Source organism: Microtus pennsylvanicus, chromosome 13, assembly GCF_037038515.1.
Source record: "Microtus pennsylvanicus isolate mMicPen1 chromosome 13, mMicPen1.hap1, whole genome shotgun sequence".
Lineage (NCBI taxonomy): Eukaryota > Metazoa > Chordata > Mammalia > Rodentia > Cricetidae > Microtus > Microtus pennsylvanicus.
Genome location: NC_134591.1, coordinates 69,098,590 through 69,126,135, shown reverse-complemented (window position 1 = coordinate 69,126,135; position 27,546 = coordinate 69,098,590). Strand labels below are relative to the sequence as shown.

The window sequence follows — 27,546 nt, the reverse complement described above, 5'->3', positions numbered from 1 at the left end:
GCTGGTGGCCCTGGACAGTCTGGCTCCATTGCCGCAGGCAGGTCCTGGGGCCTCCAGCTGGGACCGAAAGAGCGTCCTGACTCCCTGAAGACAATAGAGGGGGAGGACCCTGCTCGAGGGGGTCTCCCTGGGCTTCCTTCTGCCTTAGCTAAGGGCGAGAAAGAAAGTGGCTGGGAAAGGGATGTGTGTGGGGATCGGAGGCACACATGATTACAGATAAGGATGTATAGGCAGAGAGAGACACACGGACTTACGAAAAGTCAAGTGGGTCTATAGACTCCTAGACAGACGCGCGGGGACAGGCACAGGAATCGAGGCTCAGACAGCCATCGAGGGACAAAGACTTCTACAAAGAAATCAAAGATAACGACGGTAGCCCGCTGCACCCCAGAGGCCAGGATCAGCTGCAGGCAGAGAGAGGGAGGCAAGGCTGGTCTCCTTGCCGGCTGCAGCCCTCGGACCGGGCCGAGAGCAACGCTACCGGCAGGGGGCGCCCTGGCAACGCGGAGGCACCGTCCTGGGGCTCGGGGCGCGGGCCGGGGGCGGGGCGGGCGGGGGCGGGGAGGCCGGCGGGCGCTCAGGCCGGGCCGCCTTCATAAACCCGCGGGGGAGGTGACCGCCAGCGTACGAACCCGCCACTGCACTCCCAAGGGCCGCCGCTCGCGAGCCGGGACGGACCCTCCCCACGAGTGCCTGCAGGTAAGGAAAGCGTGCTGCGCCCGCGGCTGGCTCGACTCCCACACGCGCGCTCCGCTGGCCCCGCAGTGTCTGTCCCAGTCACGGTGGGGACACGTGGAAGGACAGGCGTCCTGGGAACCCACAACCACTCATTCTTCTCCTGCTCCCGCGCGCATCTCTCGGGGCCTGACTGGATGATGGACGGGGCGCCCGCGGAGCCGCTGCCCAGGACCCATCCTCATACTAAGCACCTGCTCCCGGTGTCCACGCGGCTGCGTAGCCCACAGCTGCGCCCTTCGTGGTTCCAAGCCACTCTGTCCCCCTTGGTGTCTAAAATAGTTGGGGAGCATCTGGGAAGCACATGCTGGGTCCTTGGCGGGAGAGATTGGAGACCGTGTGCTAGTATCTGTTTGAGCGTGGGGGAGCCCAGGAAACAGAAGGAGCCTGCAACCGGCTCTGGAAGCATGCAGGTGAGAGTGGGCTGCTGCCTTGTCCAGCCTGGGTAAGAAAGGGTTAAGGGCACGGTCACAGCGGCAGGACCCGAGGCGGAGGAAAACCTCTTCCTCACCCTGCTTTGTCCATGGTGAACCTTTTCAACAGTAATGGGCCTGGGGGAGGGGGCCTTACAAAGGACTCTGGGGTGTGCCTGTGCATCCTTGATTAAATGAGGGTTGGAGGGGGGCTGCTGGCAGTCTGGAGGCTGAGGAGCGCTGTGAGTTCGTGGCCAGCCTGAGCTACCAAGGGAGATTGTGTCCCCAAATCATACGTGCATACACATACAAGCATACATACATAGATGTAAAAAGAGGGATGAGTCTCAGGCCTGAAAGAACTTTTGGGCCCCAAGAAGAACTCAGGCAGGCCCAGGTTCTCAGGCCGGGTGAGAAATTAGAGAGGATGACAACTGTTTATTGAGTGCCTACTATGCGCTAAAACCTGCCCTGACACCTGGCAGACATCTCGTTTACAAATGGGAACAGCGAGCTGTAACAGTGGAGGCAAGTGCTGTCAGGGTTTAAATCTGGTCGCTGGCCCTGTCCCTATGCTCTCCAGCAGAGTTGGAGAGCCCCCTTCCGGTCCTCCTGGACTGGACCTGCCTCCCTGCATCCTGCATCCTGCATCCTTTAGTCCTCCCCACCAACTCCTGCCCCAACCCCTGTCCATCTCTCTCTGCCTCCCTGCCCAGTTTCGAAACTGTTCTTGAATTCCCTGGGGGAGAACACAGCTTCTCAAAGGCCCCACTGGTGACAAGAGACAGGGCTGGGCTGGTCCCCATCCGTGTCCGTGATGGTCCCATCTATATCTTAAGACTACAATGAATCAAAAGACCCAACAGGCCAGAAAAGTGGTGCCTTCAATCCACACAAACTTACTAGCCACCAACTTTGTGCTCAGTGCTGATCCAGGTGCTGAGAATGTCGCAGTAAATGACAAAATCCCTTCTCTCCAAGTAGACATTGGCATAACAAAAGTTTTTCAGGCTTTGAAAATTTGAGTGTCACCGGGTGGGTGGTGGTGGTGCACGCCTTTAATCCCAGCACTCAGGAGGCAGAGGCAGGAGGGTCTCTGTGAGTTCGAGGCCAGCCTGGTTAAAAAAGAGGGAGTTCCTGGACAGGCTCCAAAGCCACACAGTGTCAAAACTGCTATGGTAGACTCCAAATGAGGTAATTCTCAAAGAAAGGGGTAAAGAGGTAACTAACAAAGTGTGTCATCACCGTGAGCAGTCGGCACACGGTACTGATGAAGACTGGCCATCTAGCTGTGTGATCAGGGCACAGCTCTGGTCTCATTGTAGATGGAAGTCTCCTTGAGGCTGTTCAGGAGCTGGAGTTCACAGGTCCGTAGCACCTGCTGGCGGGCGGACTCTGTGTGAATACAGCTTGCAAGGTGTTTAGCAGATTCATGTGCCTTAGAAAACAGTGGCTGTTCTCAGCTCTGGTCTCGGCAGAAATTGCATCAGAGTCCATGTACGTAGTTATGTCATTGCCTCTGAACCCTGCGTCCCCGTCAACCACCTTTGCCCGGGCTCTGCCCCTTCCCCGGCGGACTGTGCCGTGAGGGAGCAGGCTGCCATTATCGTACCCAGATGCCACCTCCTCCCTCCTGGACACAGCCTGGGAAGGGAGCCTGGAGCTCCAGGCTGGGCACAGCTCTGGGGTCTCCTGCCATCCACCTCCACCTCATTGCACAGCCTAGGACCAGGCCCCGTCCTGTTCTATCCTGCAAAGATAGGAGGTGTTAGTGATCCTTTCCCGCATGTGAAGGAACTTCTTGAAGGGCGAGTGGCTTGACCTGGGACACACAGAAGCCATCTGGGCATCCGGGGCTGGGACCTACAATGTCAAGTCCAGTGAGCTCCCTGCCATACCATTTGTGGACTTCAGGCTTCTGGGGAAGGGGAGATGGGGGTCGACCATGACATGGAATTTAGGGGTGGAACTTGAAGCTCTCCGCGCGAAGTCTATCTGACTGGACTTATTAACACAAAACCCTGGAGCTGGAGGAGAGTATTGTGGGGCGTGTGAGCCAGCCGGGCTGAGAACTGGTGCTCAGAATTCTCCACGTGGCCACAGGAATGCTGACTGAGCTCCCTCGCACAACAGCCCCATCGTCATTGGCACACCAGGGCTGGGCTGTGTGGTATGTTTGTTATTTTGGCTTTTTTTCCTCCCCTTCTTTTTCTGGAGCTGTTCTAACCTTCAGAATACAGTGGGAGGCAGTAGATTGAGAATTCATTATCTGTACTGTTGTGGGCCTCTTGGACCCTTCGTGGCCTCCTCATCCGTGATGTGAGGAGGTCATCGTAGGTACCTTGCAGAGTCGCTGAGGGTCCAAGAGGACGTAAGCGGTCTATCAACTTGAGACTTCATCTATATGGATTATTCTGAAGATTTTATGTTCTCTGGGAGGCACTTTCATAGCCCAAGGGGACAGAGCAAGGTCTTTCTAGGCACCATGACCTAGATGTCAGGGAAGGTGCTGGCTTGAATCAGTACCTTGGTTCCAGTCCTCAGCACATGTGACGTGAAGCCAGTCTCGTTTCCTCTCTGAGTGTCAGAGTGTCCCCTCATAGTGGGCCCGGCATCATTATTTGATGGTCCATGTCTAAAGAACACTCCAAAGAGCTCTCTATATTTATCCGCCTTCTCATACCCCCTCACATTTTGTAATTGCTCCCAGAAAAAGTCCATGCTAAAGTTTCCATGCTTCAAACCCCAGCCCCGCTGCGGCATGAAATCAATTGTTTGCATTTAATTTAACTTCTCAAATGAAGGGGTAAAATTTGGGATGAGGGTAGGGGCTGGGGAAGGAGATCAAGTTAAAGCAGATGTGTTTTTGTTTAACTGCAGGATGGTGGTTAAACTGCTCCCCCCCCATGTTATTACCATCGTCCCTTTTGAATTCCAGTAACCAAGAGTCGGGTTTCTCTAAAAACTGTGGTGTTCTTTCCTGGCTAGTGTGGACTTGCCCTCCCTGTATTATTATTATTATTATTGCTTTATAGTCATCGGAGGCCGCAAAGTGCTGGCTGGAGAGGAGACCTCAGAGATGCCTAGAATTGTAGATCGGCCAGGCCTTCAGACGCTGGCTGTGTACATCCGTGTCTTTGAGGCCCAGAGTGGGAAAGAGGCTTGCCCAGAGGTATCCGGTGGCTTAGACTCAGCCTCCTGGCTCTTTGGATTTTCCAAAGGTGATCCCCCACACTCACCACGCCCCTCTTGGACTTGGGCGGTCAATTTCACTGTACGTCCTTAATTTACTTTCATTTATTTATTTGAAGCAGAGTCTCATGTAGCCCAGGCTGGCATTGAAACTTGCTGTGTAGCAAGGGCAAAACCCCACCACCACCACCACGATTGCTTCCATCAAAAACACTTGAACTTTTCTGGCCAGGCGGTGGTGGCACACACCTTTAATCCCAGCACTCGGGAGGCAGAGACAGGCGGATCTCTGTGAGTTCGAGGTCAGCCTGGTCTACAAGAGCTAGTTCCAGGACAGGCTCCGAAGCAACACAGAGAAACCCTGTCTCGAAAAACCAAAACCAAACCAAACCAAACCCCTCCACCTCCGGTGTTCTGGGATTGCAGTAGAGTGCCTGGTTTATGCGCTGGGACTGGAACCCAAGACTTCGTGCATGCTAGACACGTCCTCACCTCCAGTTTCCCTTTCTTTGAAAAGCTGCAGCCACTCAAGGGATGGGGAAGATAGTGCGGAAGATGGGAGAGATCTCGAGCTCTGGAGAGAGGTGTGACGCTGGGCAAATCACCTCTCTTCTCTAGCCTCAGTTTCCCCCTCTATAAACCAAGATGTCCCAAGAGGAAGGAGGATGGGATTTCCTTAAACTTGGAATGGGTCTCACTGAGGCCCCTCACATCTGGCCTACTGTATGTGGAGGGAGGACCCAATGCCTGGATGGTTGGGGAGACTGGGGGTGGGACACTTGGCTCCTTACAGTGAGTTCAAAGCCTCAATTTAGTTGCTGGTGTTGTTAAACTCGGGGTGGTTTCATTTTACATAAAAACACTGGTTTCTGGCTTCTCTTGAAAGATCAGAAGATGTAGCTCTACGGGGCCACGCCCTTGCCTGGCCACAAGGCTGGAGCTGAGTGGCAGCTGCCTCAGCCATTTAACTACAGTTCCTGAGGCGCCCCAGTCCCTCGCACAGCCTACTCCCCTCACCAACATCGCCAGCCGCCTCTGAGTTTGTAGTTTAGGGGCAGAGTTAGGCCTTAAAACAGAGAGGCTCAGGTTGTATTTGAGTAACTATGGGTGGCCGGGGCCAGCCTGCAGGGGACTGGTTGGGACCAAGGATACAGAGGCAGTTGATCTGCTTCTGTGGCCTAAACGCAGCTCTGAAAGATACTGGTTGTGCGGGCAACCTCTTCCTGCTTCAGTGGAATCTAGGGGCTCCAGAGTGGTTTGGGGGGATGGGACATCATTGCCTGGCCTGCCAACATGTAGCTAGCGGGGGACTGCCCAAGACGTAGCTACTCTCTTGAACATGAACAACCTAGGGAGAAGGCATGCCCATGGTATATGTCACCTCACCTCATCTTATACCCATGTCACACACAGGACCTGTAACCTTAACCACAGCTCTCTTCTTCATCCCTTTGCTGGTGCCAAAAAGTCTTTGTCGACAGGTGGGTCTCAAAGTGGCCTCGGTCGGTCAGAGTCTCAGAATCACTGAGAGAGCAGGAGGGTACCATGAGAGGCTGTGGGGCCCAGTGGATAAACACGGAGCGTAGCCAGGCATAGAGTCTAGGTCCACAGGAATAAGTTGTTTGAGGGCCACAAAGTAAACTGAGGCAGGGGGACCTCAATTGCTGAGAGTGACTCAGGTCCCCTGCCCCTTGCACTTGACAGCTCTGTAATCGTGTTCCAATCCACCCCGGGCTCCCAGCACCCACGAACATATGCCCCATTCTGCCCTCTTGCTGCTGAAGAGACTCAGAGTTTGTAGATCCGTGGAAGGGTCTGGAAGGTGGTATCTGTGTAGTTAGACCAGTTAGACCTGCTGTGAGCCCCCAGCCCCTCCTGCAACCATAACCCCAGTCTTTTTGATATTCTTCTGGTTTGGGTTTTTTGGGTTTTTTTTTTTTTTTTTGACACAATTTGACCATATAGCTCAGGCTGGCCTCAAACTTTTGGCAGTCCCCCTTCTCAGCCTGCCAACTACTGTAATTACATCAGCCTCACCTGAGCTTATGTCTGAGCCTTGTCCTCATCCTCTGGGATGTCTGGGTTGAAGTTCTGTCCTTTATCTGGTGGTCAAGAGGTGCTGGGCAGAACTCTGGCAGCATTTCCATGGACCTTCAGAAGCTGTCAAGAGCCACAGTGAGTCACTTTTGTTTGGAAAACCCTAAGTGTGACCTTTACAAAGATCTACCCAATGGGGTTATTTTATTTTACTTTTTGCAGGAGAGAATATAGGACCCCAGAATTTCACTCTTGCTAGATCAGCCCCCAGCCAATGAGTTCGACTCTAGCAGCTGAGTTCCAACCTAGTCCTTTCCTTTGTCAAGAACACAGCAGGCGTCCATAGGTGAGATTCCTTTCCCTGGAAACTCCCAGTCCAGCCAGCTGCTTAGGCCGAGCCCACCTCCACCCACCCCAGAGTGACTTACCTGACCTCTGCAGAAGACCTACTCCTGTATTTGCTGCTAAATCAGGATTGTCCTGGTTGCCCTCCCCAACTTCTTCCTTCTTGGCATGCTCATTGCTGCACTGTTGTGACTGTCGCCTCTACCAGGCTGGGGGGGGGGTGCGGTGTGTGTCTCAGTTGGTAGAATGCTTGTCTGTGATTTACAAAGGCCATCACCAATGCTAAGTAAGCCGGGCATGACGGTGCGCCCAACACGTAGAAGTTCAGGGCCATCCTTAGCTGTATATGAAGTTTGAGGCCAATCTGGATTACATGAATCTGTAAAAAAGAAAAAAGGCCTGGCGCAGGCCTATAATCCCAGTTACCTAGGAGCTGAGGCAGCAGGATAATAAATTCAAAGCCTGCCTGAGTAATAGGTAAGTACTGTCTCAAAGTGTTGAAACTTGGTACCACAACAGAGAATAGACGGTTTACTTAGTGTACATGAGTCCCCGGGCTTCAGTCCCCAGTAACACACAGACCCTTTCCTTCTCTTAGTCTGTATCTGTAACATTCATGATGACATTCATTTGGTCCTTTGACAGCCCTTGCTTGGAAGTGGGAAGCAGAGATCTCTGCTTGTTGCAGTCCGAGATGCTTCTTCGCTGAGCCACAAGTGGCATAAGCCAACTTCCTGGAAGGGCCAGTTCCTTATTTATGTTGAAATAAAAAAGTTTTGTAATTCCATTTCTGGCGATCGTGGCTGACAAGCGTTCCTCTTTGCATCTTGTTCAAACCCTTATCTTTCAGCACTCATCTCCGATAGATTATTCTATTTGACCCATCCGTTTACCTAATTAGTAAGGGCCCTTTTACCTAATAGTCTGGGCCGAAGCTGGGCTACTAATGTTGAATGTCTTTATTGTCTTTAACTTGCTATTTTGTCCTTACAAAGTACAAAGCTCAGAGATGGTAAGTAACACAGTTACAAAGTATCCGCGCCACCTGGGGTTAGGCGGTTAGGTCTTAGGCCTGATCAGAAGAGCTTTTATGTTTGGGTGCAGATCCGCAGGAGACTTGCCGGTACACACTATTTTCAGTTGAACCGTCTGTCTCTGGGATTTGCAGCACAGGGTTGGGGTCCCCAAAGGGAGGGGACTTAGCACCACCGGGACTTCTAGTTCAGCCGCAGCATCTGCTCTCCCAGACAAATGAATCTCCGCCTGGCCACGCCCCTTCCTGGTCCAGCAAGCCGCTGCAGTCTTAGCAGGTGTCCTCCGGAGCACCCAGAGGGCACGGATTTGAATTCCAGCTGAGTAGCCTTGTTTTTGTCCTCCTGTCTGCACAGTCTAGTATCTTTCCTGAAGCCCCTCCTTCGTGCAAATGAATCAGGGCACTAGGCCTTTCCTAGTTCCTTGGTGACACAAAACTGACCTACTGCGTGCAGCCACTTCCCTGCCCTGCCCCTGTGTCAGACATCATCAATCCACTGTTGCTCTCTCTCCTGCTGAAGTTCCTCCCACTACAGTATGGTGCTCCAGACTACCGCGAGTCACTGGTGAGAACTGGCACACAGGAAGAAGGGACAACCCAGACGCAGATTAAATTTAGCAATGCCGTGGACCCAGGGGTGGGAAACAAATCGGTCCAGGTGGCACTCAGTTCAGTGGCATGGTCCTCCTCAGTCCTAGCGCAGGCTGCCTGTGCCAGCACTGGCTTCTGCTGTGGTGCAAGACCTTTTATGGGGCCACAGCGAGACCCCACATTTAGCCTCAGGAGGAATTCTGGTTTGTGGATCTGGCTGTTGCCCTGACTTAAGTAAGAGGGGCAAGGAAGGGGCTGTTTCAGGCTTTCCTGGAAAGAGCTGAAGGTTCCCACCTCTGCCTTGCCTAATAACCGCAACGGTGGTAACAATAATAGTAACAGAAAGGAACACCCCCCCCCCGAATGTCTTATCCATGCCCCTCTGCTAGCCTTATTTATAAGCATCCGTGCCGTTAATTAGTAGAACAGCCCAGTGTTCTAGCCACAACTTGACTCAAGGGAAGTATGTTGTTTGAGTCTCCTGCTTGCTTCCCAGTCAGTTTTGGGTCACCAGGGTCACTTAGGAGGTGACATTTCTTTTTTTCTTTTTCTTTTTTTTTTTGGTTTTTTTTTTTTTTTTTTTTGGTTTTTCGAGACAGGGTTTCTCTGTGGTTTTGGAGCCTGTCCTGGAACTAGCTCTTGTAGACCAGGCTGGTCTCGAACTCACAGAGATCCGCCTGCCTCTGCCTCCCGAGTGCTGGGATTAAAGGCGTGCGCCACCACCGCCCGGCTTCTTTTTCTTTTTTAAAGATTTATTTATTTATTATGTACACAGTGTTCAGTCTCCATGCAGGTGCCAGAAGAGGGCACCAGATCTCATGATAGATGGTTGTGAGCCACCATGTGGTTGCTGGGAATTGAACTCAGGACCTCCGGAAGAGCAGTCCATGCTCTTAACCTCTGAGCCATCTCTCCAGCCCCTGAGGTGACATTTCTTTACAAGTCAGAGTGGAGAGTGTTCTACCTTGGAACCCGAGGCCTAATCATGTGCTCCCTCACAAAGCCACAGCTCAGTCCTGGCCCTTCCTTAAACTCTAAAGGGGACTGACTTCTGCGAATGGGAAACTGAGGCTCAGGGAGGGAGGAGAGTAGGGCAAGAATCACACAGGGCGTGCACTGCCTGCTGCCTGTGTGGACCCATCCCAGGTTTATCTCAATTCACTCCATGCTGTGGGTTTGTCACTTTAACTCCCTCAGCCTCAGTTTCCAGGCTTTTGCTGTAATTCATGTTTTAAAGCCATTTCTTCCCTTTTTGTTTTTGAAACAGGGTCTCACTAATGTAGCTCTAGCTGACATGGAACTCTGTGTAGACGAGGCTGGCCTTGAACTCACAGAGATCCTCCTGCCTCTGTCTCCTGAGTGCTGGGATTAAAGTTGTGCCGCTATACTGGGCATTAAAGCCATTTCTTCTTCATGGACTCCGAGGACCCTTAGAGGCATGTCCAGTCTGCCTGCGGCACATGGCTAAAGATGGCTAAAAATGTGGCTCAAAATTAGGGATTTTTTTTTTGTAATTTTAAAAAACAAAGCTGGGTGGTGGTGGTGCATGCCTTTAATCCCAGCGCTTGGGAGGCAGAGGAAGGTGGGTCTCTGTGAGTTCTAAGCGAGCCTGGTGTACAGAGCGAATTCTGGGACAACCAGAGCTGTAACACAGAGAAAGCCTGTCTTGGGGGGTGGGAGGGAGTAACTGTTATGTGGCTCTTGAGTGTGAATTTTATAGATGACATCTTGTCACAGTGTCAAAAGGTTAGTCATAGCTGAAAGTAATGTCTTCATTTAGCAAGAGGGGGAACTGAGGCTCAGAGAGGCAAGGCAACTTGTTCAAGGTCAGATGGAGGGCAAAAGTCACCCTCAAATTTAAGTCAGGAGCTCAAGCAAAGGCCTTCCCTGAGTGTGTCCCCAGCTTTTTGTTTTAGCTCTGCCCTTCCCTGCCCAGCCGCCCTACAGGGAGGTCTCCTGGCCTGTGGTCCCGCTAATATCAGGCTGCCTTCTAGACGTTGGTCAGAGATCTCGAGCATGGTGCATGAGGTCTGATCTCACACAGGTGCCCGGCCTAGAGTGTGAGCTCCAGGAGGGCGGTGCCACAGACACCCGGATGTGGTTCAGGGCCCAGTAGGGGACTGAGGGCCCAGCACCTCCAGGCAGCACACCTGCCAGACTTCCCACAGCCCGCCAGTTCTGTGGCCTAACAGCATGTGAAGGCTTACCACCTGAGCCTCTGCTGGCCTCTCCCTGGCCAACTTGCCCTCACTCCTGTGGTCTTCCTTGCTCCGTCCATGACACTGGCTCTCCACAGCCCTGGTCTGTCCATTGGGGTGTAGAGGCAGGAGGCTTGAGAGTTCAGGCAAGCCTGGGAGACAAAGCAATATCCTGGTTTGACAAACGTAAAATAAACACAAAGTCGTCCCAGGGATCATTTCTCAAATCCACCTGTCCCCACTCCCTAGTGCACGGCAGACACTTCATACAAGCTTGCTAGATGAATAAATATTTGAAGAATAAAATCCTACAGAGATTAAGTGGTTTTTTTTTAATTGATCATGTGTGACTCCTGGGTCTCAGTTTCCACCCGAGGTCTGCTTACTGATTTATACATCAGTGCTTGTTTGCTTAAATATGGGGTAACCCGAGCCCAGCTTTGTTCTGAGCCCATCACAGGCATTTACTCATTTACTTCTTGTAACCGAGGCTCAGAGAAATTGAGCACATATTCTCCAGGTCAGACGGTTGCTGTCCAGTCCAAAGGTTTGACTGACCCCAAGGCTGCAGGTGCTCCGAGGAGCACAAAATAGGAACGCCCCACCCCCTTCATCTCCCCCAACGTAGAACCCTGCCCTGGATTCAAGAGTTCAAACGTGAGAGCGTGGAGGGCTGAGGAGAGTACTTCTGCCCAGACCATGAAACCGCTCCAAGAAAACACCCGTCCAGCCCGGTGCGGAGCACATGGTGGGTCTCGTGACCGCCATCGTTGGAGTAGGCAGCGGCGGTGCCCTAGGTAGAAGCTGCTAGAAGGAGACCCACCTGCAAACCAGGAGTGCTTTCAGCAGAGAAAGGACAGAGGTCCTGACCCCGCTCCGACCTGTGGTAGGTGCGAGAAACTTAGGGCCCTTTCATTGCCTCTCCTGGGGGAGGGGGAGTGCCTGCTGCTCTCTCTGTTTCTGCTCACCCCTGAGGACTTGGCCAATACATGGTGAGTGACTGGTCGGTCTGAGTGTGCACTCCATCTGTTAGGCTGTGGCATCTGTCTGGACGATTCGGGATGTTTCCTGTTGGCTTCCTGGCACCTCGTTGGGCTGGCCCCAGGCAGGCAGGTCCCTGTAAGCGCTCAGTCAGGGCTCTGTGTAATACTCGGGGAAGAAACAGTAGCCTCACTTCCTTGAGGCCTCTCACTTACTTTCCTGGAGGTTGGGTCCAGAGAGATTGTTAGGGATGGTGACTGACCTGTCACCGCCCCAGCTGGGGCAGACCCAATATGTCAGCTCCTGGCTTCCCTGGCACCACCCAGAGCGGAGAGTGTGCAGACTGCCATGCATGTCTCTAAGCTGGGGAAGGAAGGTCTCAGAGTTTCTAGGTGGGTGGGGAGCCATGCAGTGTGTGTCACACAGACACAGGAACCCTGAAGTGCCCAGGGCTACAGAACTGGCTGGTGGTGGTGCTAAGATTCAAACCCAGATCCTGGACTCTTTGTTCTCTGGTTTCTAGGTTGGTTTGTACCAGTCTGGGCTTGACTTTGGGGAGTGAAGCTCTGTTTCCCTCGGGAATAGTTGGTGCCCAGTTCCCATCCTGGCTCTCCTTAATCTGTTTATTAATGTGACTACGGAGAGCTGTCCTTTACTAAAGCTCCACACAGGCTGCAAAGAGGACTTGTTACCCCTCCTGTCTCATTCAAGAAGTAGGTTCTGGAGTCCTTTTCCTCCAAAGTGAAGGTGCACAGAGAAAGGGAAGGGATGCGTCCCAGGTCACAGAGTTCGTCAAAGGTTAATCCAACATTGAACACCAGCAACTTGGCTCCAGATTCTGGACTGGGCCCACTCAGTTGCTGGAGAAATCTCTGTGGGCTGGATATGCCTAAATGCTTGAACCAGTTGCTTCTGGAGCCAGACTTGGGGGGGCAGGAGTTGAGCAAGCAGCAGGATTAGATGACAGAACACCCCAGGGAGTCACTGAGCCGCCCCCTGCCCCAGAGCTGACGTGAAGGGTTTATCTGTTGTCCTTGATTCCTGGAGTCTCCAGGTCAGGGGGAGGCCACTGCTAGCTTGGGAGTACTAGTGGTGGAATTGGCCCAGCCGCCAGTTGCCAGCCGGGGCTCTGGCCTTGGGCCTGATTCTGCAGGATTTCAATCCCTTGCTTCCAGAGTCTTCCTGGGCTCCGGGAATCTCCCTGCAGTGACTTATGCAAGAGTTTTGCTCTCCAGTTTCCTCCTCCGCCATGGGCTCCCAGGCTGTGCCAGGCCTGCCTGGTTGTCCTGCTTCCCTGTGGTGGGGGAAGTGCACCCTTTCCCCCTGGGCAGCTACCCCGGCTGAATAACCAAGTGCTTCCCTATGGCTCTTGGCCAGGCAGGGCTCACAGTGCAGAGCTCTGCCAGCCTCCGTGTCCTGTGGCACATTCCAGCTGCCCAGGGTAGACTCCAGGGAGAATGCCCATCCCAATGGCTGTGGCAGCCTAGGACCAGATGCCACCAGGGATAAAGGCAGCCCTGGTAGGTAGGGCTTTGCCTCTCTCTGCCTGGAGTGGTTCCAGGTAAAGGAAGCAAGGCACCCTTGTCCCAAGAAATTCCTGCTGGGGTGGCATTTCAATGGCTCCTCGGTGGGTGCCGGTTTTCCAGTACCTGTGAAGGCAGAAAAGAGAGAAAAGAGCCAGGAAGAGGAGGAGATAGAAGGATACAAGAGGACCTCCATTTAGCTATTCAACAAACATTTATTTCTACATATTATTTTACTTATTTATTTTTTTAAAATTTATTTGTACTTTATGTGCCTTGGTGTTTTGCCTGCATGCATGTCTGTGTGAGGCATACTAGAGCTATGTCTAGTTCTAGTCCCCTGGAACTAGAGTTTCAGACAGTTTGAGCTGCCATGTGGGTGCTGGGAATTGAACCCAGGTCCTCTGGTAGCGCAGTCAAGGCTCTTAACCACTGAGCCATCTCTCCAGCCCCTACTTATTTATTTTTAAATTTGATTGTATTGTTTTATATGTGTGGTGTCTTGCCTGCATGTGTGTCTGTGTAGCACTTATCTGACTGGTGCCCACAGAGGCCAGAAGAGGGTGCTGGATTCCCCTGGAACTGGAGATGGGTCGTGGGCCACTATGTGCTGTGAATTGAACCTGGATCCTTTGGAAGAACAGCCAGTACTCTTCACCAATGAGCCATCTCTCCAGTCCCTGGTTTTATTTTTTGAGGCAGGATCTGTAACATAGACTGGCCTCAAACTCCTGATGTGGCTGACTGTGACCTTAAACTCCCAATTCTCCTGAGGTGTGCACCACCACACCCGGTTTATGTGGGGCTGCAGGTGACATGTAGGACCTCGTGTACTCTAGGTGAGTACTGTCCTCTGAGCCACATCCTCAGCCTTTCAACAGATCTGTCTTTAGTCTGCTGCCTGCAGGGCCTTAGTACATCAATTCCCAGCAAACGTTCCCTCCTTGGGGAGGGGAGCTGATCAGCTTCAACAGCCTACACAAAACTAGTGTCTTGGGTTGGAGGAAGTACAAGATGGGCTACCTAACTAGCCGGTGGCAGAATGAACAGGAAGGGCTACCAGGGAAAGTGGCTTTCATCCTATAGACAGGTCTGGTTTAAGAACCACAGCAGTGCCTGACCCTGCCCAAGCTCGATCACCTGGGAAAATCCAGCAGAAGTTAACGTTTATCTCCAATATGAACAACGATGACGAGGAATGGCCTTATGGAGGGTCAAGGGGCTCCAGGGCTGGGGTCTCTGGAGGGGGTGGCCTTTAAGCTGGAGGGTAAGAGAAAGGGGGTCACACAAAGACCTCTACAAAGAGTGTTCTAGGAGGTCAAGGGCAGACCTGAAACAGTAAGAAGAGAATAAACTGGGTATAGTGGTGATACATACCTATAATCCCAGCTTTGGGGGGTGAAAGCCAGAAGGCCAGAAGTTCAAGGTCATCCTCAGCCACCCAGTGAGTTCCAGGCTAATCTGGGTTACTTGAGACCCTGTCTCCAAAAAATTTCAGAAATAAAACAAACCAAAAGAAAGGAGAAAATAAAATAAAATAAAATAAAACTTAGGGGAAAGAGAAATTGGGTGGAGCTTGGGGTGATGTCAGAAAGATGGGTGGGACCTGGGGCATGTAGCCTTTGACCCCATGGATGCCAGAATGCAGAGCTGAGTGGCCTGTTTCTTGGTGGCCCCTTCGCAATGGAATGGCTTTGGTGCTCCCTTCAGGTACAGACGGAACTGCAAGGCCCAGGGACAAAAAGGATCCTCCCAAGGTCATGGGTGGAGGGGTGGGACTAGGCTCCCTCCAGTGTCTGCTCACGCTGCTTCTCTGGGTCTAAGCAGCTGCTTACTAATCATTTACAGGAAGTCCTGTCCTTGCCTTGTGTGACAGGTGGAGGGTAAAGCTCTTCTCGGTCTAGGGGATTTAGTGACCTGACCTGGGTTCCGAATGGTGAATCTACAGAGCCTCAGAGACAGTGAGAATAACATGGTTTTTAGTTCCTAAGATTGATTGGGCCTCTCTGAGCCAGAGTGAGTAGCAGGTCCTTCTTAAGTCTGCCTGTCTGGCATGGCATGGATGCTTGCTGTCCTGGAACTAGCTCTTGTAGACCAGACTGGCCTCAAACTCACAGAGATCCACCTGCCTCTGCCTCTGCCTCCTGAATGCTGTGATTAAAGGCATGTGCCATGACCGCCAGGCTTTGTTTTGTTTTTATGGAGCGGGGGATCTATTTGTGGTTTAATGGTCTGCCTGTCTCCAAGCAGCCTTCCCATTGCTCCGTAACTGGAGCCTTGTTTAGTTGCTTATGTTGATAAATTCAGAGACCCCATGTCTTACTCAGGGTTTCTACTGCTATGATGAAACATCGTGACCAAAGAGGCCCTGGGAGGAAAGGGTTTGTTTGGTTTACACTCCCACATCACTGTTCATCATCAAAGGAAGTCAGGACAGAAAGTCAAACAAATCAGGAACCTGGAGGCAGGAGCTGACACAGAGTCCATGAGAGTGCTGCCGATTGGCTTGCTCCTTGTGCTTGCTCAACCTACTCTCTAGAGCCCAGCACCACCAGCCCAGGGATGGTACCACCCATAATGGGCTGAACCTGCCCCAATCAATCACTAATTAAGAAAATGCTCTACAGACTGACCTTATGGAGGCCGTTTTTTTTTTTTGTTTGTTTGTTTGTTTTTTTCACTTGGGGCTCCCTCTTCTCTGATGACTCTAGCTTGTGTCAAGTTGACATAAAACCAGCCAGGACAGCTGACCTCTTGTCTACTTGACACGCAAACACACACCATTGTTGAGCCACCACCCCTTTCTTTCTTGTTCATACCAAAAGTCACACACTAGTAAAAACATCACAATATAAAACATTTTACAGATTTAAAAAGTCCCACAGCCTTCCAAATTCACAGCCTTAGCAGTTGTGTCTTTAAAAACATCCAATCTCTTTAATAAAAGCCCAAATTCTCTGTAAAACTTCAATCTCTCTCTCTCTCTCTCTCTCTCTCTCTCTCTCTCTCTCTCTCTCTCTCCTCTCTCTCGTTTGAATTAGTCTAACTGTGGACTGCTGAGCTAGTTCCAGTTCTTGAGACAGTGTTTCGTGCAGCCCAGGCTGGCCTCCAACTCACTGTGCAGCAGAGGGTGACCTTGAACTCCTGACCCTTCTGCCTTCACCTCTCCACACTGGGATTGCAAGTGTGCACCATGACATCCGGCTCTCTTGCTCTTTCACCGTTTGTACTTATTTATGTATTTACACCGAGTCTTACTGCCTTCACTGCTAGGATTAAAAGCATGTACCGCCATGCCCAGCTTCTTGTTATTTATTAGTATTAATACTGTACGTATGTAGTAGACAGACAACATGTGTATGGCTTGTCACCCCTCACCCACTTTTATACATATTTGTGGTGTGTGTATATACTAGTTAGTGTGAGCGTACGCATGCATGTGGGTATGTGCACACGTGTGTGCACTCATGTCAATGGTCAGGTTAGCCTCGGGTGTCTTCATCAATTTCTCTCCACCTTTACTCTTTGCAGGAGGTCTCTCACTGGACCTGCAGCTCATAGGCTGGCTGACCAGTGAGCTGCGGGAGTGTTCCGGTCTCTGTACCCTCTCTGCTGGGGTTGCAGGCATGCACCTCAACTCCCTGTGTTGTTAGTTGGTTCGTTCTCGAGAACATTATAGGGCTCTGAGCTCGCGTCCTCATGCTGTGCCACGGGCACCTTACTGGTTGAGCTTTCTCCCATGCTCCCCTTTGCCTTTGAGATTAGTATTTACAGCCATAGGTCTATGTAGTATGCATGTGCAAAATACATAGTTAACCTTATGAAAGGCCTTCACGCTGTATAGAAATTCTCAGTCTTCTATCGCTGAGGCTCAGCCATATTTTTGCATGTATTCTGTGACTCACTTCTTCCCCGCTGTATAATACCTCCTGTGGATGACTATTCCACAATATAAATAGATATGTTTATATATTATATATATATAATATATATAACATATATTGTTTTTTATCTTGTGCTAAGAATGGGATCCAAAATCTCAAGCTTGCAAACACTCTGCCCCTGAGCTATACTCCCAGCCTCTATGTGTGTTTGTTGGCTTTGGTTCTCTGCCTTTTGCTGATGTGGAAAGAGAGCACTCAGAAATATTGATGAACACAGGACTGGGCAGATGGCCAGCCACGCAAGTATAAGGACCTGAGTTCAATTCCCGAAACCTGTGTAGAAAGTAGGGCTTGGTGATATAGACTTGGGGTCTTGTGGTCCCAGTGTTGAGAAGCTAGAGACAGGTTGATCCTGGGGCTTGCGGCCAGCCTAATCATCATTCCAGGTTCTAGTGATAGACCAGTCTCAAAAGAGAAAGGTTGAGGAGGCGTGAGAAGACTCAGTAGGTAAAGGCACTTGCCACCAAGCCTGAAAACATATGTTCAATTCTTGGGACCCACACGGTGGAAGGAGAGAACCAACTCCTAAGACTTGTGCTTTGACCTGCCTCTCTCTCTCTCTCTCTCTCTCTCTCTCTCTCTCTCTCTCTCTCACACACACACACACACACACACACACACACAGTGGTTGTATTAATTGTCTTGAACTTTTTATGCAAGACCTTAAGATTCTGATCTTCTGAGCCAGGTGGTGGTGGCGCAAGCCTTTAATTCCAGCAGTCTGGAGGCAGAGGCCAGCCTGGTCTAGAGAGTGAGTTCCAGGACAGCCGAAAGATTCTGATCTTCCTGCGCTCTGCTCCCAAGTCCCTCCGCTGGGACCACAGATGACACTCCCACCCTGGCTGATGTGCTGGGGTGGATCCTAGAGCTCTCTCACGCTGCGTAAGCACTCTAGCAACTGAGCTACAACGAGCTACACCCCTGGCCCTACTGGGAGCTTTTAAAAGAATCTTAATTTGTGTTTAGAGTGCATGAAGTGCTTTTACAATTATTTTTGAGATGATTATATGGCTTTTCTTGTTTAATCTGTTAATGCCATTCATCATATAAAAGACTTTCCCATGAAGCCTCTCAACCTGAGCTCCCAGGCTTGACCTGGCTGAGGACCTGGCTGGTTTGCTGTGTATTTGGCTTGCGCCGGTGACATATTGTCTAGAATCGTCCATCCCTCTGGGTTTGAGGGTTGTGGTGATCATGGGCATCATGCTAGATGGTGGTTTTTTACTCTCCTTCTGCAAAAGTTCAAGTAAAATCAAGAACATTTGTTTCTTGAAATTTGGTAGTGTTTACTGGTGAGGTCATCCTTGCCCGGCGTTTTCCTTGGGAAAGATATTTCACTGTGGTCTCAGTTTCTTTATTTAGGTTCTCCACGGCTGCTTACCTCAGCTTTGGTAAGTTCTAGTTTTAGGAATTTATGCATTTAATTTACATTTTGACATTTATTTACATACAGGTCTAGCATTTTCTCATAGTTCTTTTGACTATGGTAGCTCTCTCTCTCTCTCTCTGCCTTGCACATGCTAAGTGTGAACTCTGCCACTCTTATGTCTTATGTTTCTAAGATGCGTTCTCACCTGTTGGGTCAGAAACCCCTTCCTCTGTCGTGAGGTTGGTCCCTACGCCAATAATCCGCCATTGTTGACTCATTCCTCTGCTATCGACGCTTCAGCCTTCCAGTTTGGGCTGTTACAAATCAGTCTCTGTTCAATGCTCGTGTAGGAATCTTCATGCAGATAGACTTTCGTTTCTTTGAGCTAGTACTTAGGGTGATACACATATGCAGTAGCCTTCATCTGTAACTCCAGCACTCCTACAGGGAGATAAGAGGGCGGAGCACGAGAATCCTTGAAAGCTCACACCCCCAGCTAGCCTGGTGTGCACAGTAGCAATGTACACTGTCCTGAACAAGGTGGAGGGTGAGGACCAACACCGGAGGCTGTCACACGTGTTCTGTGCATGCGTGCACTCATATAGGAGCACGCAGAGAGCTCATGGTGTGTGCATGTGCACACACACACACACACATGCATGATGGTGCTAGCTGTGGTGGTACACATGTGTAATCCCAGCAGTCAGGAGACAAGTTTAAAGTCCACCTAGTATACATAGAGACTTCCAGACCAGCTATGGCTACACAGGGAGGCCAAGTCTAAAAAAGGTTACAGGGCTATTGAATGCTCTTGTGACTAAGATGTAATAATTCTAAGTTTTTCTATGTTCTTGTTAATGATTGGTTTTTCTAGTCTGTTTATTCTTTTTTTTTTTTTTTGGATTTTTCGAGACAGGGTTTCTCTATAGCTTTTGGTTCCTGTCCTGGAACTAGCTCTTGTAGACCAGGCTGGCCTCGAACTCACAGAGATCCGCCTGCCTCTGCCTCCTGAGTGCTGGGATTAAAGGCGTGCGCCACCACTGCCCAGCTGTTTATTCTTTTTTACTTTTATATCATTTATTTATTTATTTTAAGGCAAGGGTCTTACTATGTGGCCCTGCTTGGCCTAGAACTCAGTATGAAGACCAGGAAGACCAGGCTGGCCTCAAACTCACAAGAGATCGTCCTGCCTCGGTCTCCTGAGTGCTGGGACCACACCCAGACTTATTAACTTACTGACTGATAGAGACAGAGTCTCCTGTAGAGAAGGCTAGCCTCCATGTAGCTGAGGCTGGTCTTGAACTTCCAATTCTCTGACCTCTGCTTCTGAGTGCTGGGATCATAGGCCTGTGCTATCTGCTCTCCTGGTCTTTCTGATTTGGTTTTAGGCCTTCCCATTGGTGTGAGTGGGTCTCCTTCCCTCTGCCTGGTGCTAATGCTGTCAAGGACCTCCCTGTCTTCCTGGTTCCTGTACTTTCTTCTTAGAGTGAGGGGTTGTGCATTTTATTATCAGTGCTTTTTTGACTAGTTAGAAGTCCCCTTCAGATATAACTGATGTCAACATTTAATCCGATTTTGCACTTTATCTATTGCTTTCTTAAGTATCTTTAAATAGTTTTTGTTTTTGTTTGTTTGTTTGTTTTTTGTTTTTTGAGACAGGGTTTCTCTGTAGCTTTGGAGCCTCTCCTGGAACTAGTCCTTGTAGACCAGGTTGGTCTCGAACTCACAAAGATCCACCTGCCTCTGCCTCCCGAGTGCTGGAATTAAAGGTGTGTGCCACTACCGCCTGGCCTCTTTAAATAGTTTTCAACTACTTTTTATTTAGTATGCGTGCATGCACACATGAGCCGTAGCACCTGTGTGGAGATCAGAGAACAACTTTGGGGAGTTGGGCCTGTGCTTCCATCATGTGGGGTCCCCATGATCAAACAGCAGACTTGGTGGGGAATGTGGAGTGTTACCTGCTGCGCCATTTTACCTGCCCTCTAAAATCTTTCTTTCTTTCTTTCTTTCTTTCTTTCTTTCTTTCTTTCTTTCTTTCTTTCTTGGTGTTTTTTTGTTTTGTGAGACAAGATTTCTCTGTGAAACAGTCCTGGCTGTCCTGGAACTCACCCTGTATACCAGGCTGGCCTCAAACTCCCAGAGATCCACCAGCCTCTTCCTTCCGAGTGCTGGGATTAAAGGTGTGCACCACCACCACTCCACTAAAATATCTTTTAAAGAAAGGACATTTTATAATTTTAATTAAGTCCAATTGACCATTTGTTTTTCCCTTATGAAGTCACAATAATATGCTTTTATGATTATCCCAGAGGTTTAATAGTTCTCTTACAGTTACTTTGCTGAGACATCTCACTGGTCCCCATTTTGCTCCACTCCCTCCCAGAAGTCAGTCATGTCCCCCCCGAAGTACCCTGGCTCCTGCCTGGACCTCTCTTACTTTTTTTTTTTTTTAATCTCTTTATGTGTTTTGTTTCAATGCCTGTGCAGACTGTTCCTTCCAGGGTTTGGTTGGTTTAGTTGTTTTGCTTTGTTTTGTTTTTTAGCATTTTCAGTCTTGTTTTGTGTTGCTGAGATTCCTGTTGCCCCTGTGACTTCCCTTCCCAATTTCCCAGTGCTTATTTGGAGACCTCTGTTCCCACACAGCTGATTCCTATGCTGTCTCTGATGAGTGTGTCTGTCTTTCAACATCACTGTGCTTTTGAGTGCTGGCCCTTTAGCTGGGGGTGCATTTCGGGGTTCACCTGGTTTGTGGATACTGTGTTTTGGGGGGAGGGAGTAGGCTTAACTCTTATCTTCAGCCCCAAGAAAAGGACAGACCATGCTAGAGACCTGGACCACAGGCTAGCTTGCTGTTTGGGTTTGGCCTGGTCTGTTCCCTCTGCAGGCAGTTGATACCTCAGGTCTGAGCCTCACCTTCTCTCCCCAGGAAAAGGTCTGGAGGAAGTGGTCCATCCACTCAGGTCAAAGTACACCATGGTGCAGTCGGGCATGTGTAGAGAGACTATGTGTGGGGGTCCCCTTCTCTTTCCTGTCACCCCGCACGTCTTTAATATTGTCCAGGCGGCCCGTTTCTAACCCAGGCTGCCGGCTGCGGTGGTCCAGGGACAGTAGGTGCATGTCCAGGTGTATGGACATCTTGGTGCACAGGGAAAGCAGAGAGCTCAATCTGGCTTTCAAATGGCCTTTTCCCCACTCTGGGCACATGCAAGCCCAGCTCTGGCTGCTGGGGGCTTCCGTTTCCTCAGTCAGCTGGGCAGTCACATTTGCTCCACGTTATCGGGAATAGACTTCAGGGTGGAATGCAGGAGCCACTTCTGATACTTGTTTTTTGTTTATCCTTCCTTCCTTCCCTCCTTCCCTCCCTCCCTCCCTCCCTCCCTCCCTCCCTCCCTCCTTCCTTCCTTTCCTTTCCTTTCTTAAACACAGTCTTATGTAGCCCAATCTGATCTCACTACTCAGCTCACTCTATAGCCAAGGATGACCTAGAACTCGTGATTCTTCTGAGTGCTGGGGTTACAGCCACGCACCGCTGTGCCCTGTATCTGTGGTGCTGGAGATCCAGCTCAGAGCCTCCTATGTGCCAGGCAAGCGCTCTGCCAACTGAGCTACATCGCCAGTCCCCTTCTGTTCATTTCTGATCAAGGCGTGCAGCCCCTGGCCTGCCCCACCACACCCGAAGCACGGTGCCCCGAGCTCCACCCCGAGCTCCAAAGCAGCGTCACAAAGACACTGAAGTCACCAGCCCTAGACTCTAGCTCAGTTTAGAAGAGACGGACCTGCGCCTTTATTTAATTAATTAATTTTTTTGCAGTGCCAGATGGAACCCAGTGCTCCACCACTGAGCTGCACTTTTTAAACATTAGAAACATTGCAAACAAAGCAACAACAGAAAAGAAAAACAAGAGCAAATTAAACCAGAATGAGAGGCTAGTACAGTGGTTCACATCTGTAATTCCAGCACTCGGGAGTGCCAAGCCAGGAGAATTAAGAGTTCAGGCTCTGGCTGTGTGACTTCGCAAAGGTCACATAACCTCGTTGGATTTCAGCCTCCTGAGGAAAAGCCCCGAAAGCCTGCGGCTGTCCCCTTGTAGGCCTGTGCTTTTGTGAAACGTCCGTCGGCTGAGTCACCCCAGCATGACGGCAGACTGCTTGAACTTTGAACAGTTTAGACTCAATCCTAGCTCCGCTGCTCCTATGCTGTGTGCCCTTAGACAGGTCTCTTCACTTCTCTGTGTACCCTAAAATGAGGATGACCCTACCTCAAAGTACAGGTGTATAGCTCTACAGCTCAGTGATAATGTTTGCCTGTCATGGGCTAGGTCCTGCATTTCATCCCAACACTGCAAAAATAAGTCAACAATAGCTCCTCTGGGAAACACTTTCCACATGCCTCCTATTGACTGAGGCTTTGAGCAGACGTGGCCTGCTGCATAGCGTGTGTGTGGTGGAATGGGTACAGCATTGGGCTTGACCATCGGAGGGATGGGGGTACAACATGGGGCTTGACCATCGGAGGGATGGGGGTACAGCATGGGGCTTGACCATCAGAAGGGATGGGGGTACAGCATGAGGCTTGACCATCGGAGGGATGGGGGTACAACATGGGGCTTGACCATCAGAAGGATGGGGGTACAGCATGGGGCTTGACCATCAGCCGGATGGGGGTACAACATGGGGCTTGACCATCAGAAGGGATGGGGGTACAGCATGGGGCTTGACCATCAGCCGGATGGGGGTACAACATGGGGCTTGACCATCAGAAGGATGGGGGTACAACATGGGGCTTGAACATCAGCGGGATGGGGGGTACAGCATGGGGCTTGACCATCAGAAGGGATGGGGGTACAGCATGGGGCTTGACCATCGGAGGGATGGGGGTACAACATGGGGCTTGACCATCAGAAGGATGGGGGTACAGCATGGGGCTTGACCATCAGCCGGATGGGGGTACAACATGGGGCTTGACCATCAGCGGGATGGGGGTACAACATGGGGCTTGACCATCAGAAGGATGGGGGTACAGCATGGGGCTTGACCATCAGCCGGATGGGGGTACAACATGGGGCTTGACCATCAGAAGGGATGGGGGTACAGCATGGGGCTTGACCATCAGCCGGATGGGGGTACAACATGGGGCTTGACCATCAGAAGGATGGGGGTACAACATGGGGCTTGACCATCAGCGGGATGGGGGGTACAGCATGGGGCTTGACCATCAGCGGGATGGGGGGTACAGCATGGGGCTTGACCATCAGCGGGATGGGGGGTACAACATGGGGCTTGACCATCAGCGGGATGGGGGTACAGCATGGGGCTTGACCATCAGCGGGATGGGGGGGTACAGCATGGGGCTTGACCATCGGAGGGATGGGGGTACAGCATGGGGCTTGACCATCGGAGGGATGGGGGTACAACATGGGGCTTGACCATCAGAAGGATGGGGGTACAGCACGGGGCTTGACCATCGGAGGGATGGGGGTACAACATGGGGCTTGACCATCAGAAGGATGGGGGTACAGCATGGGGCTTGACCATCGGAGGGATGGGGGTACAACATGGGGCTTGACCATCAGCGGGATGGGGGTACAACATGGGGCTTGACCATCAGAAGGATGGGGGTACAACATGGGGCTTGACCATCGGAGGGATGGGGGTACAACATGGGGCTTGACCATCGGAGGGATGGGGGTACAGCATGGGGCTTGACCATCAGCGGGATGGGGGTACAGCATGGGGCTTGACCATCGGAGGGATGGGGGTACAGCATGGGGCTTGACCATCGGAGGGATGGGGGTACAGCATGGGGCTTGACCATCAGAAGGATGGGGGGTACAGCATGGGGCTTGACCATCAGCGGGATGGGGGGTACAACATGGGGCTTGACCATCGGAGGGATGGGGGTACAGCATGGGGCTTGACCATCAGCGGGATGGGGGGTACAACATGGGGCTTGACCATCGGAGGGATGGGGGTACAGCATGGGGCTTGACCATCAGCGGGATGGGGGGTACAACATGGGGCTTGACCATCAGAAGGATGGGGGGTACAGCATGGGGCTTGACCATCGGAGGGATGGGGGTACAACATGGGGCTTGACCATCAGAAGGATGGGGGTACAACATGGGGCTTGACCATCGGAGGGATGGGGGGTACAGCATGGGGCTTGACCACCAGCCGGATGAGTACTGGGAAGACCAGAGAAGCTGGGTCTACCAGATGAGCCTAGTGGGGGAAACCCATTGGAAGTCACCACCCCACATGTGTGCAGATGGCTTTGATAGTCTTGACGTGCAGCCTGGAGCCTTCTTATCTTCCGCCGGATGTATACAGTCTCTCAGCTATGTGATACTGCTGTAGAGCCTGGAGATGGGTTCTGGTGAGCCCAGCCTCTCTCTTTCTCTCTCCCTCCCTCACTCCCTCCCTCACTCCCTTCCTCCCTGTGTCTTCCTGCACACTAACCTAGCTTACCCTTGGCAGGGTTCATTCCCTTGTCCATTGCCTTACCATTGACAGAGGTTTGACCTATTCTGTTGGCCCCTGGTGAGCAGTAGCTGCTAAGTAAACAGCAGCCTGGGGGCCATTGTTTGAGCACAATGTGGAGGCACAGGAGGTGTGAGATCCACATCAGCTGGGCCTCAGGAGTGGACAGAGGTTCCCCAGGAAATCGTGTGAGGCCCAGATGCCAGGCTGCTGGGCAGCAGTGCGCTCTCTATGGGAGAGCATTGCTGAAGTCTCTGGGCACTGGGGCAAGCAAGGATCCCAGGACACTGTGCGGTTCTGTTTCTTTTAACTTTTTAAACTGCTTTGAAGGCTGTCAGGCAGAACAAACAGCTTCTGAGGAGCTACGGCCCAGCCCCACCCCTGCTACCCAGTAACCAGGGGCAAAGGCCCCAGGCTTGGGGCCAGCACATCTGGTAAGTGGCTGGGTTCTGCCCCCTCTTCTGCTCAGGGACCTTGGGTGAGTCACGTCACCTCTCCGTACCTCTCTCCTTCCCTGAGATGGGTGTTACACAGTTCTGTATTAGCTACTTCCTGGGGGCTGACTGATCCTGGCCTGAAGGGCCCAGTGGGCAGAGTGGACACCTTCGGACCTAGCACAAGGCTGGGCACACAACGTTAAATAAAACCCATGACAAGCTGTGGGATGGTATGTGACTGTAACCATGTTGGGCAGTCCTGCCCAGAAATCCCTCTTAATTCTCCCCTCCTCCTTTTCCCTCCTCCCTTCCCTCCCTATCTCTCTCTTCCTCCCTTCCTTTCTCTCTTTCTCCCTCCCTCCCTCCCTCCCTTTCTTCTGTGACAAGGTTCTCACTATCTAGCCCTGGTTGGTTTAAACTTTCTTTGTAGCTCAGGCTAGCCTTGAACTTCAGCAATCCTCCTGCCTTTGCCTCTGGAGTACTGGGATTACAGACATGCATCATCGTGCACAGCCCTGGATTCCACACGTGTGTGGCTCATGCTCCTGTGTCCAACCACCTTTAGCTTGTTTGTCCGGTCTCTCTTCCCTTTGGTGGAAATAGCCAGCTGAGCGTGAACGAGCAGATGTGATTGTTTATCGTGTGGGGAGCTGAGGAAAACCCTCTGGACTGGAGTTCTGAGTGCAGAGTCTGGGCTCCAGGCAACGGAAAAGCCAAAGCAAACAGTGGGAGAATGAACTGGCTCCCATTCAGAGGTGAGCTTCAGGCATGCCTGCGTCCAGGGCCTGGACGCCACCGTCCGACTCGTGAGTTTCTCCATAGGTTTCTAGTCCATCCTCCCGGCCATTGTTCCCCTTTCGGGGTTCCCCACTCCCCACTCCCAGCACCGTGCCATCCAGGTGGAGAAGATCCCAGCATCTGCCAGTCACAACAGCTGAAGGGGGTGGGCTTTGCTGTCCCCTTTAGGAAGGGGAATGGATTCGGAGTAGCCAGATAGGACAGCAGGTATACCATGTCACTGCGGGGGCAGCAGAGAACACCAAAGTGGTCCTGTCTCATAAGCTGATTTTGGAAGCTTCATGGAGCGATCACCCCTGTGCTGGGGATGGGAGGCCAGCCTGGGGTTGTCCCTGTGGGCTCACTTTCTCTCAGAATGGTGACCAGGGAGAGAGGGAAGGCCGGGGACACTAGCCTACCCTTATGTGCGTAATGCCCCCAGGAGGCAGGTCACATCCAAGACAGGAGGAGCTGGATGAGAGCCGGAGTGGCCTGAGATGACATGGCTTCCTGCCAGTTCCCCAGCCCAGGCTAAAGCCAGGAGACTCTGCTGACGTAGGGTTCCATGTCACAGCCTCAGTCCATGTGGGGACGGTTCTGTTAGATGCTGGGGTGCCAAAGGCATTGCGTGAGGGGTCCACCAGGTCCGGCTGCCTCCCAGCACTCCCACACCTTGCTGAGGGAGCCCTGAGTTTTCTCTACGGGTGAGCCTGAGAGTTCTGCCCACACTAGAGAGATTGCATAGAAAGCTTCAAACACACAGTAGGTGCCCTGTGAAGACTTTCTCCTCTGATTATTATTGCTGTGTGACCTTGGCCATCTTGCTTCACTCCTCTGTGCCTGGGGAGCAGAGACAGCATCCACCAGTCAGAACTGTGCTGGCTTCCTATCACGATAGGTGACAGTGTTTTCCTTCATTGTCCCTTATCCTGTTGAATCCCCATTCCTACAGGGGCAAGAGCGGTCAGTGTGATCACAGCCTCTCCCCTGCCCCCCACCGTGGGTTTAATTCTTTGAGTTAGGCACTCATGTAGCCCAGGCTAGCTCTTCCTGCTCCCGCCATCCGAGTGTGGAGATGACAGACCTGAGGCACCACACCTGCCTTGATTAGCTCACCACAGACCAATGTTCCCGCCCCTCTGGCCCCCACAGCTGAGAGCCTCTGACACCCCAGTTCCTGGGAGCCTAACAGCAGTCACAAGCTCCATCAGAATGCAGAGAGGATGCTGTGGGGTCCCAGCTGCCAACCTCCAGCTTCTGTGTGTTCCCTGTGTCAGGCCCACTCAGCACGTCACAAGTTCAAGGCTAGTCTCCACACAGTTAGAAGCCTCGTGTCTAGGGTGCTAACCAGGTCCTCCCAGGGGGAACGCAGCCAGGACAGAGCTGGGGGTGGAAAGGGCGTCTGAGTGTGGGAGCCGTTGACTCCCATCATTCTAGGAGGATGATCTGAAGCCAGGGATTGTGGGAGAGGTAGGGTGTACCCAGGAT

The 27,546-nt window shown here is 51.6% G+C and overlaps 1 protein-coding gene across 1 annotated transcript in view; it reads left to right on the top strand.

Moving 5' to 3' along the window:
* Positions 1 to 554: 554 nt before the first annotated feature.
* The window catches only part of Alpl (alkaline phosphatase, biomineralization associated), a 62,113-nt gene continuing 35,121 nt past the window's right edge, over positions 555 to 27,546 (top strand). Inside the window, exon 1 of the mRNA XM_075945735.1 lies at positions 555 to 699. The gene's annotated coding sequence lies outside the window, so the exon portion shown is untranslated. The remainder of the gene's footprint in view (positions 700 to 27,546) is intronic.